We start from the raw sequence: 15,380 nt of genomic DNA on the forward strand, positions 1-15,380 counted from the left end.
ACTGTAACATTTAATGGCATCTGGATGGAAATATGAGTAACAAGGTTTAGAGGGATGTGGGCCAAATGTTGGCAAATTGGACCTATTAATATAGGACAACTGTCCACCATGGGCAAGTTGGAAAGAAAGGCCACTTTCCGTGTTGTATTGTTCAAGGACTTGTTGACTCTAGAACAACCGCAAAAACCTTGCAAATAATTCCGTCAAGACGATTTCAAGTTCCAAATCTTCGGTCAATCTTCCTCTCTTGTACTCACAAGTTCATTACCTGTTGTCCGAACTTACGGATGAGTTGCTGGATCCATTCCTGAAAATTGGTTCTGCATTCTTTCTAATTCCGATTTTGATTTTACGAATATAGCTAGTGTTTATGGACTTAGCATCAGTATTTCTAATACCATATTTTGATGAATGTTAAAAAACAACTTTGGCACCAGATGATGAGCAATTGAGTCAAAGTCGATCGGACGCAGTGAGACAATGATCCTCTCTTCATGTGGTGTACATCCGTGACTCTAAAATTCGATGAAGAATCATTCCCACAACTTCAGCTGTGTCAGAATCTAGTTTGCGATGAAAGCCTGTCAATCTGCTAAGGTAACGTTCGTCTGAGTCCCAGCAAAGGATTTGGCGAAATCTTTGGGTCTTGACAATTTGTTCTTCAAATTACGTATTTCATTAATTCAGTTCTTTTACTATGAAAATTGGCAATTAGGTCGGAGCTGTGATGGCCGAGTGGTTAAGGCGTTGGATTTGAAATCCAATGGGGTCTTCCTGCACAGGTTCGCGTCCTGTTCACAGCGTTGAATTTTTCAAAAGTTATTAATTCCTTTGCAGAATTTGGATTTCGTGCAGCTTGAGCTTTGCATTCAATCGAAACTAAATTTTTTAACTGTAAAGAATCCGAAGTAATTTCAAGACGTCTAATAAAATAAATTATATGTCGAGACACAAAAAGCCACCAACTTCCAACATGAATCAGTTTCAAAACATTTGTCGAACTATCGTGAAATTTGGATGTTCGGGAGCGGGGGTTTGGAATTAAGCAAAACAAGAAGCAATGCAATACATTACCTGCAGATGATGATTTTTTAAAAAATCAATTGAAAGTCAAGCTGAGAAAGCTCAACCTAATTTACAACTGACTCTCAAAGCCAATAATCTAGTATATCAGCAGTCAATGAATTAGAAAAAGCAACTCCATGTGTGGAAAGGATCTCGACTGATCCAGGTTCCTGGCTTGAGGTGTGATAAGGCAAGGCGATATCAGTGGAGTAGAATTTTCTGGAAATATTAGAAATAGAATGTTAACGGTCTTCTGCTGTCCACATTCGTAAGAAACTGTGCATTAAGAACTGAATTTGAAAATTAACGATGAAAATCAGACTTAGCCCTCTGCTTGTGGGGTACCATTGTTCAGAACAATTGGTTGTTGCTGAGACTAAAATTGACCAAAATAATCGATGGGGATCTTATCCACGACCTTCGTTGGAGCAGTTGGTGTGGAGAGCTCAGCTTGAAGAACCAAATGCCAATTATTCATTTTGGCTGTCTGAATTGCTTAGTTAAACATACTCCCAGTTTAATGAAAAAATTTTTGCTATCAGATTTAGATGTTTTCATGTCAGCATGTTCCGGTATGAGAAGACACTCCATGGAGTAGATGTGACTTAAATTTTGACTCTAACGTCAGAGATGTTGACACATTTCTGCACCAAAACAGCACTATCAAATCAAACTGAACAAAGGACTAGTTCACTTAGACATTTCCTTTCTGCAGACTCTGCCTATAGACCGTTCAGGCCCGATGTCGGAATAGAGCGTGGTGACATCTGTTCGCAAGTGGATCACTTCATTCTTGCTCACGATCCATAAACAGTAATTCATTTTGAACATCTTAGCCATCAGCATGATAAATGTTACATAATGCACAGGTTTGCTTCTCGAAAGAAAGAGCGAAATCTTATTCAATGCAGACGCAAATTCAAGTTGTCCCTGGTCGACCAGAAGACAGATATCGTGAAACAAATTAAATACAGAAAACAATCAATGTTTTCTGGGAGACAAAAAGGTGTACTGGAAGAACGGAAACATATATTTGGAACTCAAGTCACATACCAATTCCAGACTAAATGTTCTTGAACCGTTGTCTTAATTTGACCTTCATGTCCACCATTGCTGCAAAAATTATCTTAACAACTCAGTACTTTGTGTTCTTTGATATTGTCTCCTTCATGTTTCTCTTGATTTTGAAACTAAAACCGAGCAAGAGTAATGCACCCTATTTCACATGCAAAGATCAGAAGAAGATCAATTTATAAGAGAACAGAAATAAAGCTACTTCTGTCTTCCGAGAGAAAACACAGTTACCATTTCGACTCCAAAAAGTCTTCTTCAGAAGTCTGCGCAATGAACTCGAAATAGTAGACCGAAAACGATAAAAAGAAGCCATAATACCGCGAATACACCACCCGCAAACGCAGCAAGTCCTTCTCGAATACGCTGTATTACTACTCTCAATATCAGTGGAGAACGGGACAAAGCTCATTCTGCAGATGACAACCTGTTATGACGTAGTTTGTAAAGTCAGAAATAGGATTAGGTAAAAAGCGGGATGAAAGCGGGATATCGGAAGTCTGAAAAAAGCAAGTGCGTGCTTTGCTTTGAAGAAGGTTGGCAGTGATGAAAATGGAAATTAACTACAGAAAGGGACGCTTAATTAATACTCAGAATCGTTGCAACACACAGGGACGCAATTCCTTTTTCTAGGTTTCTGTTCTGCCATTTTATAATCACCACTACTGTCGGGTTTGGTTTCCATTCCAGGCTTAGGTGACTACCTGATGGAAGTTTGTACATTCGCCCAATTTCTGTGTGGTAGCTCTGGTTTGGTGCCACATTCTAAACATTGCAGGTTATTTGGATTCGCCATTGAACGCACACGGTTACAGAGACAGTGATGTGGAGAGTGTCTGGATAGGACGTACTTCAGAGGATTTTTGTGAACTTAAATAGACAGAGTGGGGTTAGTCTGCTGTTTTCTGGGTGAGCGACTTGGACAGAGAGGGGTCAGGGTATTCTTCCCTGAGGGGCAGACATTGACAGAGTTGGATTAGTTGCTCTTACCTGTGTCAGTCACGCAGATACAGTAGGGTCAGTCTGCCCTTCCCTGGGCGAATTTCTTTCACAGAGTGGTAACAGTCTGCTCTTCCCTGACTGAGTGAAACAGAAAGAGCGGGGTCAGTATTCTCTTCCCTCGATAATTTATGTTGACAGTTTGGCTTCCGTTTGCTCTTCTCTGGCGAGTTACATTGGTAGAGTGGGGTTAGTGTTCATTCATTGGGTGAGTACCATAGACAGATGGGATCAGTCTGCTCTTCCCTGAGTGAATTACATTTATAGAGTGGGATCAGACTGCTCTTCAGTGAATGACTGATATTGACCGTGTGGGATCAGTCTGCTGAGTTACACTGAGAGTGTGGGGTCAGTCTGCCCTTCCCTCGGTGAGTAACACTGACTGAGTGGCGTCATTTGCTCTTCCCTTAGTGAGTTACATTGACAGAGTGGCAACAGTCTACTCTTTCCTGTTCGAGTTACGTGGAGAGAGTGGCGTCAGTCTGCTTTTCACGGAGTGAGTTATTTGGACAGTGTGGGATCCGTCTGCTCTTCCTTGGGTGAGTTGCATTGACAGAATGCAGTCAGTCTGCAATTTCCTCATTGTGTTAAAGTGATCGCGTGAGGTCAGAGTGCTCTTCCCTGGTTGAGTCTCATTGACAGATTGGGCTGCATCTGGTCTTCCCTGGGAGAGTCATATTAACAGAATGGGGTCAGTCTGCTCCTTTCTCAGTGGGTAATATCACAGAGTGACTCAGTCTATTCTTCCCTGCGTGAGCTATGTTAAGAGAGTGGTGTCAGTCTGCTCCTCCACGGGCGTGTTACTTTCTCAGAATCGTGACAGTCTGCTCTTCTCTTTCTGAGTTTAACAGCAAGTATGGTTTCATTACTGTCTTCGCTGGATGATTCACATAGACAGAATGGAATAAGTCTTCTCTTCTCTGAGTGAGTTACTTTGACAGAGTGGGGTCAGGCTCATCTCCCTGCTTGTGTTTCATTGACAGAATCAGATCAGCCTGCTCTTTCCTGGATGAGTGACAGAGACAGAATGGGTACAGCCTGCTCTTCTCTGAGTGAGTTACGTTGACAGACTGGCGTCAGTCTGCTCTTTCTTGGGTAAATTTTGCTGACTGAGTGGTGTCAGTCTGCCACTGGCTGGGTGAGTTACATATAAAGTGTTGTGTCAGTCTGCTCTTCCCTGGATGACTAGCATTGACAGAGTGGTGTCAGTCTACTCTTCCCTAGGTGAGTTATATTACCAGAGTGCGGTCCGGCCATAAATTCATCGTTGAGTTACATTGATCGCGTGATGTCAGATTTCTGTCCCCTGGTTGAGTTACATTGACAGAGTGGGGTCCTTCTGCTCTTCCCTGGGTGGTTTACGTTAGCAGTTTGGGGTCGGTCTGCTTTCTGCAATCCAGGAACTCCATCTCTAGCGGTTTCTTGTCGGTACCTCCATATTAAGGATTTGAGGAGTTCACAAAAGTAACTCGTTCCCTATATCTTTGGGATAATTAGGGATGGGCATTGAATCTTATCTCATTGATAGACAACTGTGTCCCAGAAATGCATTTGTAATAATTGCATGTTCTAATTCGACACTGCAAGCGGTCGGGAATAAATTGAGGAGAGTGCAGGGTAGAATAATTAAAGTCAAATGCACTGATGCCTCGGAGACATAACACAAGATGTGAGTGTCGATCTGATGGTGCAAGGCTCCGTGTCAGTGCTATTGGTTCAGCATTTATTGCTCACTGTTCGCAATGACTCACACACCACTGCTGTCAATTCACAACAATGAGCCTGTTCATCTTGGTTTGAAAATCCCTGCGTGTGTATTAACGTGGTTAATGAGACGCGAGAGGAGATGAGCACATCCTCTTTATTCTGTCAGTTTAAACAGACGAAAATATCTGTTGGATGCCAATGCAAGAGGATACTGTCTTTTTCTGTGCCTTTTTAATGGGGCATGCTCAGCATTGAAATGTCTATTTTTGCACAAGCAGAGTTTGATTGCCATTCAAACTGAGCAACATTAATACAAAAAACGCGTTTTCGAATTCCTGTGATCAAGTGGTTCAGGCATTGCACATATGGACGAGAAATCTGGCTCTTAACGTGGCGCCATGGCTTAGCTGGTGAAAGCAGCTCCCATCACACTGGTGCCTGCTCATTGTATTGAAAGCTCGTTATTTCTCGCAAGTATTGTGTTGCTGATCGAGGAACTCAGTGTCCTGTTTGAATTGCTGTACATTCTGATTTCGCGTTCCGGCTTCATTTTCCTGGTTTAAATCCAGTAGTGTAGGTTGCTCTTTTTAACTACTATTTTAACCTGGAGATTCTTCCCGCAGTTCCACAAGCACTTCTGCTTCTCATCATTTATTCTCATTCCTTCATTCCCAGTTTTGTAGAAATTAAGTGGTGAAGCAGGAGACACTGCAGCATTCCCGGGAAATGTTGTGGTAATGGCACTGACACCACGACATGATCACCCTCGTTCTCTGCTGTCACCATTTATTCGTTGTACACCAACAGTAAATGCATCGTTGTTCTTCTTCAGCTGTCATGTAATTACTTTCTTTTTCTGTTAGATAAGGAATTCAACTTTAACTTCGAAAGAGTCTTTAGATTTTGAGGAAGAAATGTCTCCTTGCATCAGGTCGAAGTGACAGACGCATTATCCAGAGAATGTGAGACTCCTTCGACCGACTCCAGCCAGGTGTCAGAAAGCCTCTCAGCAGTTCGAATCTCAAACTGTCTCTGAATATTAGGCTTTTCAAGAGCAGAAATGGGAAATGAGGGATATGGACAGCCAGAGAGTCGGAGAATGTGAAAAAGGCCAAGGCGGATACAGAGACAAATATAGAAAAAACAAAGACACATATGGAGACAGACACTGTAAGAAACAATTCTCCATTCGGCGTGACTGCTAAATAACGGAAACTAAAAGGAAATGTAGCCATTAAAACATAGCCTTCCACCAGCTCAGGAAAATGAAAGTAGCATGACAGCTGATTAGGTCCTTTTAAGATTTTGGATTCGATGTTTGTAAGCTCAAGAGTAATTTTGATAAATATCCTGGTTCGACAGGTAAGATTATCATTTTCCCAACAGTATAATCTAGAAAACTATAACTAACCTGTTTCCGGTCCATCTTAAGAAAATAAACCTGTTTCTCTCCACAGATGTTGCCAGGTGTAGCGGGTTTCTCTATCAATTCTCGTTTTTAGTTCATATTTCCAAAACCTGCAGCTTTTGGTTTTTGATAACCTGGCACAAAACCAAGCATTACCAGGTTCGGACCAGTGTAAGAAATACTGGTACCACGATATATTTGCACAATAAAACGTGCATTCCCTGTCCGAGAATAGAACCAACACTATTGCGGTTAGAGTTCCAAATCCTAACTACGAGATTACATGGAATGAAGACAGACGCTCTTGAACTTATTCTCAATGAAATGGATTTTCCATTTCATTTCCGATCAGTTTCACTCCAGATTGGTTTCTACTCGTCTTCAAGTTTTGCAGAATGGAAAATCCCATTTGGCCCATGGTGCAGTCTGGTTTAAAGACATTCATCTATTCTATTCCCAGTTTCCAGCTTTGGTCCATAACCTTATGTGTTCTGATGTTTCCAGTGCAAATAGCAGTGAGGTTCTCGCTTTAATCTTAGATGACACAACAATGGGATTGAAGTTTGACATAGTCACACTGTGTTATTACCCACGTCGTGTCTCCCACAGAAAGAGACACACAGACACATTCCACGAGAGTGGCAGAGTTCTCAGGATTTGACCAGCTCCTTGTGCTTCACTTCAGATGTCCGCTCCAACTAACAACTTCAACCTCCAAAAGGCAGCTTTTGGTTAAACCAAAGCCAGTTCTACAGACAATGAGAGACGTTGATCTGAGCTAGAATTCGAATTGAACGAAAGAAACTATAAATTCGAAAACCCAAACCCTTCCGTTCCTGACAGACAACAGGAATGGACTAGCACGCTGTATCCTTGTGATTTTACATGGGAACCGACAATCCCTGAATTCGACGTCAGGCGTGTTACCAATTCCGTCACTGATCCAAAGACCAGGTCTGACTGTGACAGTTTGTATATAGGTAATGGAAACGTCCACATCAGGGAAACAGCATTCACAACGTGAAAAATCAGCGAACATACTCACCATCACTGTTTCACTTGGAATGCCCCACTCTGTGAAACATTTCCTTTCACTGTACTTTCACACTTGAAGTTTTTTACCTTCCAGAGCCTGAACTAATTCAGCGAGAACCCTCTGGGCATTTCGGGCCCGTCATCCGGAATGAGGCGAGTTGAACGGTGCCTTTCTTGCTGCCAACACATCAGCGCAGCTCAAAACGAGCTCGTGTTAGCATCAGTCTTTACTTAACTTGCTGCAATATATCTGCTGAACAACAGCAGATTATCACAGCATTGCCTTCTTCACACTGAAACCAAGAGTGGTAATATGAACCGACTTGGAAACTTGGAGAGAGAAACACTGCTGACGAAGACGATTATGACGTGAAGAGCAGGCACTAGAGTTTGTTCAGGTCCCAAAGGCTACTGCAGTATCAATGGATATCCCTGCATTCGGGTCTGAGTTTCCATTGCCCAGAACAGGCTTTCATTCCCAGTCAGGAAATGAAGATTTAATTCTCTTCTTGTGAATTATCCGAAGGAAAACTAAATCCTGGTTGCACCCAGAACACACACACGGATCCTGCCAGAACAATTCAGTGATCGATCAGCATCTGTCTGGAAGGACAATGGCAGCAAATACAAGCGAAAGCTATCACCACAATTACCCCTCCAAGGTTCTCGCGTTTCCCAGTTGAAAATGTTTCGCTGTTTCTTCAATGTCACTATGTCTAAATCCTTGCCTCATGGCATCATGCCTGTACCCCGCTACTGAGGGCATCCAGGGTTCTGTGGAGTAACGCAAAATCTCAATCTCTCGAGTAATTAGGGATTGACGGTGCATCCCACAACATGGAGCAATGACTTTGTTCCAGTAATACGTTTCCAAAAGCTACAGTTTCTAAGGGAACACTTGCAAGCTGTCGGGAATAGGTTGTGACTCTGAGATGCCGGTATTGGACTGGGGTGTACCAAGTCAAAAATCACACAACATCAGGTTATAGTCCAACAGGTTTAATTGGAAGCACACGAGCTTTCGGACCGATGCTCCTTCATCAGGTGTTTGTGGAGGGCTCGATCGTAACACAGACTTTATAGCAAATATTTGCAAAGTGATGTAACTGAGATTATACATTGAAGAATTGTTTGTCTGTTAAGCCTTTCATCTGTTGAAAGAAGTGAAACTATCACTGTATTCACTGTGTAAATCACAAAACCCTTTTTTAAAAAAAGTTGCATTCTCTGGTTAGCTGTTAACAATCGTAATAGCTAGACAATATGTTGAAGGTGTAAGCCCCTTGTGTTCTCTGTCTATGACCTGATGTTTAGATTGATTCCAATCCAAAAAGTGAGATAACAGAGTTTTACATAATCTCATGCAGTTTTTGAGCTCAGAGTTCTTCATGAATGTATGTGGTTTCTGAGCAAAGTGCAATGTAACTCTGAAAGTACCAAAAAGATTCACCACACAAAATATATGTGTGCGTGTGGGTCTTTGTCTGTGTGTGTGTCTCCAGCGAAACCAAAAACTGACAACTCATGAACAGAAGCAGAACTGACAAAGAGAACATATTTTCCGACACACGGACTCATGAATGCTGTCTGTGAGGCAGAGCGAGTCGTCTGGCTCATGAGCTGCTCACACAAATTGCAGCGAGGCAATTCCAAATGATGCTTTCAAAGTACTGGCGCCTTAGAGCACCAATACTTCCAGGAAAGTGCTCAAGTAACATGAATCAGAACTGACTAACAATGAACCATAAAAACAGTGAAGATTATCAATTACAGTCTTGATTAGATGAGGTTAACAATTGGGCTGATGTCTCCACCGGATCGAGAGGGCCAATCACCAGCCTCTCTCATCAGGACAGAAATTAAGGAAATTAGGCAAAAGTAACCAAGTTTCCTATCGCAATTTCCCTCCTTTTCGCAACAGCAACAGAAAACCGCGAGCAGATTCAATGTAGAACCGAAGTTCACATCAACAGGGAAATAAATATCTCCATTCACTTTCAGAGAAACTGTGAAAAATGCAAATTGTCTGGAATATGAAAGTTTGGCGCAGCCTGTTTTTGAGTCGCATATTATGCTGGTGGCCTTTCGAGCTGGAGGGGAACGTGACAACTACAGCAGAAGGGGAAAACATGGGCACTGACATGTTGGTTGTTTTCTGCTGTGCCACACCACAGCCGGGTTAGAAGAAATGACTGCTTTTTTTTCCTGTTCAACTTTAACAAAGCTCATCCCTGCAAACCGTTGCCAGCTTCATCCATTAGCACACGTGGCCGCGCAGGGATACAAACACAAGCCTTCTTAAGAAGTGGAATCTGAAAGCAGAGTCTCAGCTTGCTCAGCCACGCGAGCACACAGGCCAAAACCGGAAACCCAAGAGCATGTACCTGATGATACCCTGCAGCATACTCACAGCAACTGTCCCAGTTCTGCAGAATAAGCGGTGGGAAGGAATTTCTCTATCTGAGAGGTCGTGCTTGTTGTTCTCATCAGCAAATCTGGCTTTGAATTTGCTAGCCCATATCTGCTGCCATGCTGAAACGGAATGCAATTCCGATTACTCGCTGTGTGAAACTTTGCTCATTTTCTCCCCTCAGATAAAGTGATCACTGGAGATGATGAATTCTGCTCCTGCCCGACCCTCAGATGAACTGAAAAACTGGTTTAGCACTGGAATCCGAGAATGGCAGAACACGTCGCAAGATTATTCGAAACCCACAGCCAATAAGAGTTCCAACTTTCATGTTATTTCTCCATAATAGTGCATTATCCAGCAGAGCGATGAGCAACTGCCACCTGGCTGCAAGCTGAGTTAGAAACGTATGTAGGAATCAAGGACATGTGACTCACTTATTGTCGGTAAATCAAACAGTTCTCACTTTGAGATGTGCAAAGATTAGTTCTTATACATATTCAGGGAAGGTCAAAGGCGATCTGAGATGTCAAAGAGGTGGTCACTAATCGTGATTGCTCTTTGTTCGAGTTGTGAAAAGGTTTCCCGCTTTAGTCACATTCACGTTTCTTATTGATGACTGAATCAGACAGAAGGTGTTTCACCAGAGCTGCACTTGACTTGCATTCTTTTCCCTCGCTGTCATATTTTCCTGGAACTCTGTGAGAACAAGAAAACAAAATACATGCTGTCATTCGGCAGCCTGCCTGTGATTTCCTCATTTTCAGTGACAACATGGCTTAGACTTCAGGCCACACGGTAATATTAGTAACAGTATGAGAATATGAGTCGATAGTTCATCTGTGCCTGTAAATCTTTTCATTCTGAATGAACTGTATCCGTGTTTGCTGCTTCGAAACTCGAATATGTGAACTGCTCCAAACTATGATTGAGGATTTCTGGTTTTGGTTGACACACGTTGAGAAACGCCAGACAGCGTTAAAATGAAGCTTTCAGAGCACATTTTCGGATGCATTTGACAGAGACTAACATCATGAATCTAGTGTTCCCTGTGATAGAAGGAAATGAATGCTCTCCTTGTTACTGATCCGGGACACCTTCGCATGTAAAGCAAATGCCGTCCTGTTGTTACAGAAAGGATAAGTGCCCGGTAACTGTATCCTTAAAGTGGACATGATCGTAAAAATAAAGAATACCATGTAGAAATATCCAGGAAATATTGGCTGAAAAGGCGCAGACAATTTTCCCTGCAGCGCCAAGACAGAGGAACATATGTAACTGCACTCTTAAACAGGATGGCCAGCAGAGATATAAAAATCGCCACATATGAAGGACCACTGCGAATAGAACTTTGAGAATGAAATTCACGCAGCAGGTATTCGGAATTATATTCTTTCCACCGCTACAGTAGTATTGAGCGAGTAAATTCAAAACCAGGCTTGCTGATGAGTATGCAATAAAGCCCCATCGAACATGATATGAAAGACTGTCGTCCGGAAAGATGGAACAACAATGTTTCTTCTAAGCTTTGTACTGGGCCACTTTCGCACAAACTGATACGGCTACTCTCCAGAAAATATCAGGGCTCGCGGCATGCACTCTTAGAAATGGTGACCATCAGTGCTGGAAACATCCCTACATATTCAGAACAAGGAAAAATACATATCGAATAAAAGCGTAGATGGCAATTAATTGGACTTGTATTCCCTTTCACCACAACAGCTAGAATGTGCGGGGATATACAGAGTAAGGTTTACAGACCAAGTCAGAAAGCAATTACCTCCACATATCTTGACACACAAGCCTATCTTTCTTTCTGTCAGTTTTTTTTTGTAAGAGCCGATCCTTTCCATAGGAGATGAAGATGATTACTGCTCCACCACAGGATCACAGTGGGGCCAGAGACCCGATCGAGCTGCTCAGAACAGTTGGTGTTTCCCTAGAATCACTGAAATTGAGATTGATGAGACGAAGACACGGTGTAACAGCTGCCAACACATGTGGAGGGTTTTGGGACGGATTAGGACCCCCTCTGGGAAAAAGACTGTATCCTAAAACCGGGGATTAAGTGTTCAGTGAGAGGACTGGAGAATGGGGTTAAGAACGATATTATCCAAGATCGAATGGCGGAGCAGACTAGATATTCTGAAAGCGCTAACCGTCCTCCTATGTCTTCCAATCTCTGGCCATCTGGTATCTAAGGAAATAGAAACAGAGTTATTTGTTCAGTTGGAAGTCCTGGGCAAAGCAAGAGATAGAACAAGCATGATACGATTTTAGATACTGGGAAAATGTTTGGAGAGGAAGCAATAAATGTGAAGCTGGATATAAAGTTTGAAATCAGGACATAATTCAATAAAAAGGCAGTTTGTAGATAGGCAGAGGGACATGGAGATGGAAAAAGAAGTGTCACCAGTCCCGAAATCTCATTCGGTTTTCATTTTCAAGATGCGACCGGACCTGCTGAGACTTTCCAGCAATTTCATTTGTTGATTCTGAAACAGAAGATGGGAGTGATCCTGGACCGATCAGCTCTCCCATGTTCTAGGAATATTTGACTTACCCGTTCGATCAGATCACGTTTGTCGCACACTGAAACCTCAGAGTCCTTCCCCACCCCCACCCTCGTTACTAGCAATAAACCGTTCATTACATAAACTTACATGAGCACACAACAAGAACAATTGCAAAACGTTGAGGGAGAGCTCCGTTCCGTTCCATCAGCACATTCTGAATCAGTTAATTGTTGTTCAGGACCCATGAGACATTAAGCCGTCTCTGTCAGACCAATAACAAATGGCCATTCGCGTTCTGTGTCTTTGAACACTTTGGTTGGTGCACCGATGTAGTGGAATCTCAGTTTAGAAATGAGAATATTGCCCCTGTACTCATTGGAGTGTAGAATAATGTAACAATACTTTACTGAGATACATTAGATTATAAGGGACATGATAGGATAACTTCGGAGAGAATGATTCGCCTTGTCTGAGAATCGACGACCAGAGAACATAATCTCAGAGTAAACTATTTAAGAAAGATGTGGAGGAATTTCTTTCTCTTCGAGCCGACTGAATATGTGAAAGTATTTCCTGCAGGTCGCTCTAGAAATTGGCAGCTCAGTGTATCCAAGATTACACTGAGATTAGGGAGGGTGGTAAAAAAAGGAGGGGGTTTGGCGTTGCTAATTAGAAATGGTATAATGGCTGCAGAAAGGCAGTTCGAGGGGGATCTGCCTTTGGAGGTAGTATGGGCTGAAGTCAGAAATAGGAAAGGTGCAGTCACCTTGTTGGATGTTTACTATAGGCCCCCCAATAGCAGCAGAGATGTGGAGAAACAGATTGGGAAACAGATTATGGAAAAGTACAGAAGCCACCGGGTAGTAGTCATGGGTGATTTCAACTTCCCAAATATTGATTAGAAGCTCTTTAAATGAAGTAGATTGGACGGGGTGGTGTTTGTGCAGTGTGTCCAGGAAGCTTTTCTAACTCAGTATGTACATTGTCCGACCAGAGGGGAGGCCATATTGGATTTGGTACTCGGTAACGAACCGGTACAAGTGATGGGCTTGTTATTGGTGAGCATTTTGGTGATGGTGACCACAATAATGTGACTTTCACCTTGGTTATGGAGAGAGATAGGTGCATGCAACAGGGTAGGTTTTTCAATTGGGGGAAGGGTAAATACGATGCTGCAAGGTAGGATCTGAGGAGCATAAGTTGGGAGCATAGGATGTCAGGGATGGATGTCATTGAAATGTGGAACTTTTTCAAGGAACAGATACGACGTGTCCTTGATACGTATGTACCTGTCAGGCAGGGAAGAGATGGTCGTGTGACGGAACCTTGGTTGACGAGGGAGGTTGAATATCTAGTAAAGAGGAAGAAGGAGGCTTAGATAAGGCTGAGGAAACAAGGTTCAGACAGAGCGTTGGAGGGATACAGGATAGCCAGGAGGGAGCTGAAGAAAGGGATTAGGAGAGCTAAGAGAGGGCATGAAAAATCTTTGGCGTGTACGATCAAGGATAACGTCAAGGCCTTTTATGCGTATGGGAGAAACATGAGAATGATGAGAACAAGGGTAGGTCCGATCAAGGACAGTAGTGGGAGACTGTATGTTGAGTCGGAGGAGATAGGAGAGGTCTTGAATGAATACTTTTCTTCAGTATTTACAAATGAGAGGGACCATATTGTTGAAGAGGAGAGTGTGAAATGGACTGGTAAGCTAGAGGAGATACTTGTTAGGAAGGAAGATGTGTTGTGCATTTTGAAAAACTTGAGGACAGACAAGTCCCCCGGGCCTGACGGGATATATTCTAGGATTATGTGGGAAACAAGAGAGGAAATTGCAGAGCCGTTGGCAATTATCTTTTCGTCTTCACTGTCAATGGGGGTGGTACCAGGGACTGGAGAGTGGCGAGTGTTGTGGCCCTGTTCAAAAAAGGGAATAGGGATAACCCCGGGAATTACAGTCCAGTTAGTCTTACTTCGGTGGTAGGCAAAGTAATGGAAAGGGTACTGAGGGATAGGATTTATGAGTATCTGGAAAGACACTGCTCGATTCGGAACAGGCAGCACGGATTTTGTGAGGGGTAGATCTTGCTTTATGAGTCTTATTGAATTCTTTGAGGAGGTGACCAATCATGTGGATGAGTGTAGAGCAGTGGATGTAGTGTACATGAATTTTAGTAAGGCATTTGATAAGGTTCCCCATTGTAGGCTTATGCGGAAAGTCAGGAGGCATGGGATAGTGGGAAATTTGGCCAGTTGGATAGAGAACTGGCTGTCCGCTTGAAGTCAAAGAGTGGTGGTAGATGGTAAAGATTCTGCCTGGATCCCAGTTACAAGTGGAGCTCTGCAGGGATCAGTTCTGGGTCCTCTGCTGTTTGTAATTTTTATTAATGACATGGAAGAGGGAGTCGAAGGGTGGGTCAGTAAATTTGCAGACGATACGAAGATAGGTGGAGTTGTGGACAGTGAGGAGGGCTGTTGTCGGCTGCAGAGGGACTTAGATATGATGCAGAGCTGGGCTGAGGAGTGGCAGATGGAGTTCAACCCTGTCAAGTGTGAGGTTGTCCATTTTGGAAGGAAAAATAAGAATGCAGTATAAAGCGTTAACGGTAGTGTTCTTAGTAAGGTGGAGGAGCAGAGGGATCTTGGGGTCTATGTTCATAGCTCTTTGAAAGTTGCCACTCAGGTGGATAGAGCTTGTAAGAAGGCCTATGGTGTATTAGCGTTCATTAGCAGAGGGATTGACTTCAAGAGTCGTGAGGTAATGTTGCAGCTGTACAGGACCTTGGTAAGGCCACATTTGGAGTGCTGTGTGCAGTTCTGGTCGCCTCACTTTAGGAAAGATGTGGAAGCTTTGGAGAGGGTGCAGAGGATATTTACCAGGATGTTGCCTGGAATGGAGAATAGGTCGTACGAGGATAGGTTGAGAGTGCTAGACCTTTTCTCATTGGAAAGGTGATGGATGATGGGTGACTTGATAGAGGTTTATAAGATGATCAGGGGAATAGATAGACGAGACAGTCAGAAACTTTTTCCCCGGGTACAACAGAGTGTTACAAGGGGACATAAATTTAAGGTTAAAGGTGGAAGGTTTGGGGGGAATGTCAGGAGAAGGTTCTTTACCCAGACAGTGGTGGCGGCATGGAATGCGCTGCCTGTGGGAGTGGCAGAGTCAGAA

General features: G+C 43.1%; 1 non-coding gene across 1 annotated transcript; it reads left to right on the forward strand.

Annotated features, from left to right (window-relative positions):
• Nucleotides 1-721: 721 nt before the first annotated feature.
• trnas-uga (transfer RNA serine (anticodon UGA)) lies at nt 722-803 on the forward strand. Its single transcript has one exon. It is a non-coding gene; the product is annotated as a tRNA-Ser (tRNA).
• Nucleotides 804-15,380: the final 14,577 nt, after the last annotated feature.

This window comes from Chiloscyllium punctatum, chromosome 41 (genome assembly GCF_047496795.1).
Source record: "Chiloscyllium punctatum isolate Juve2018m chromosome 41, sChiPun1.3, whole genome shotgun sequence".
Classification (NCBI taxonomy): Eukaryota; Metazoa; Chordata; class Chondrichthyes; order Orectolobiformes; family Hemiscylliidae; genus Chiloscyllium; species Chiloscyllium punctatum.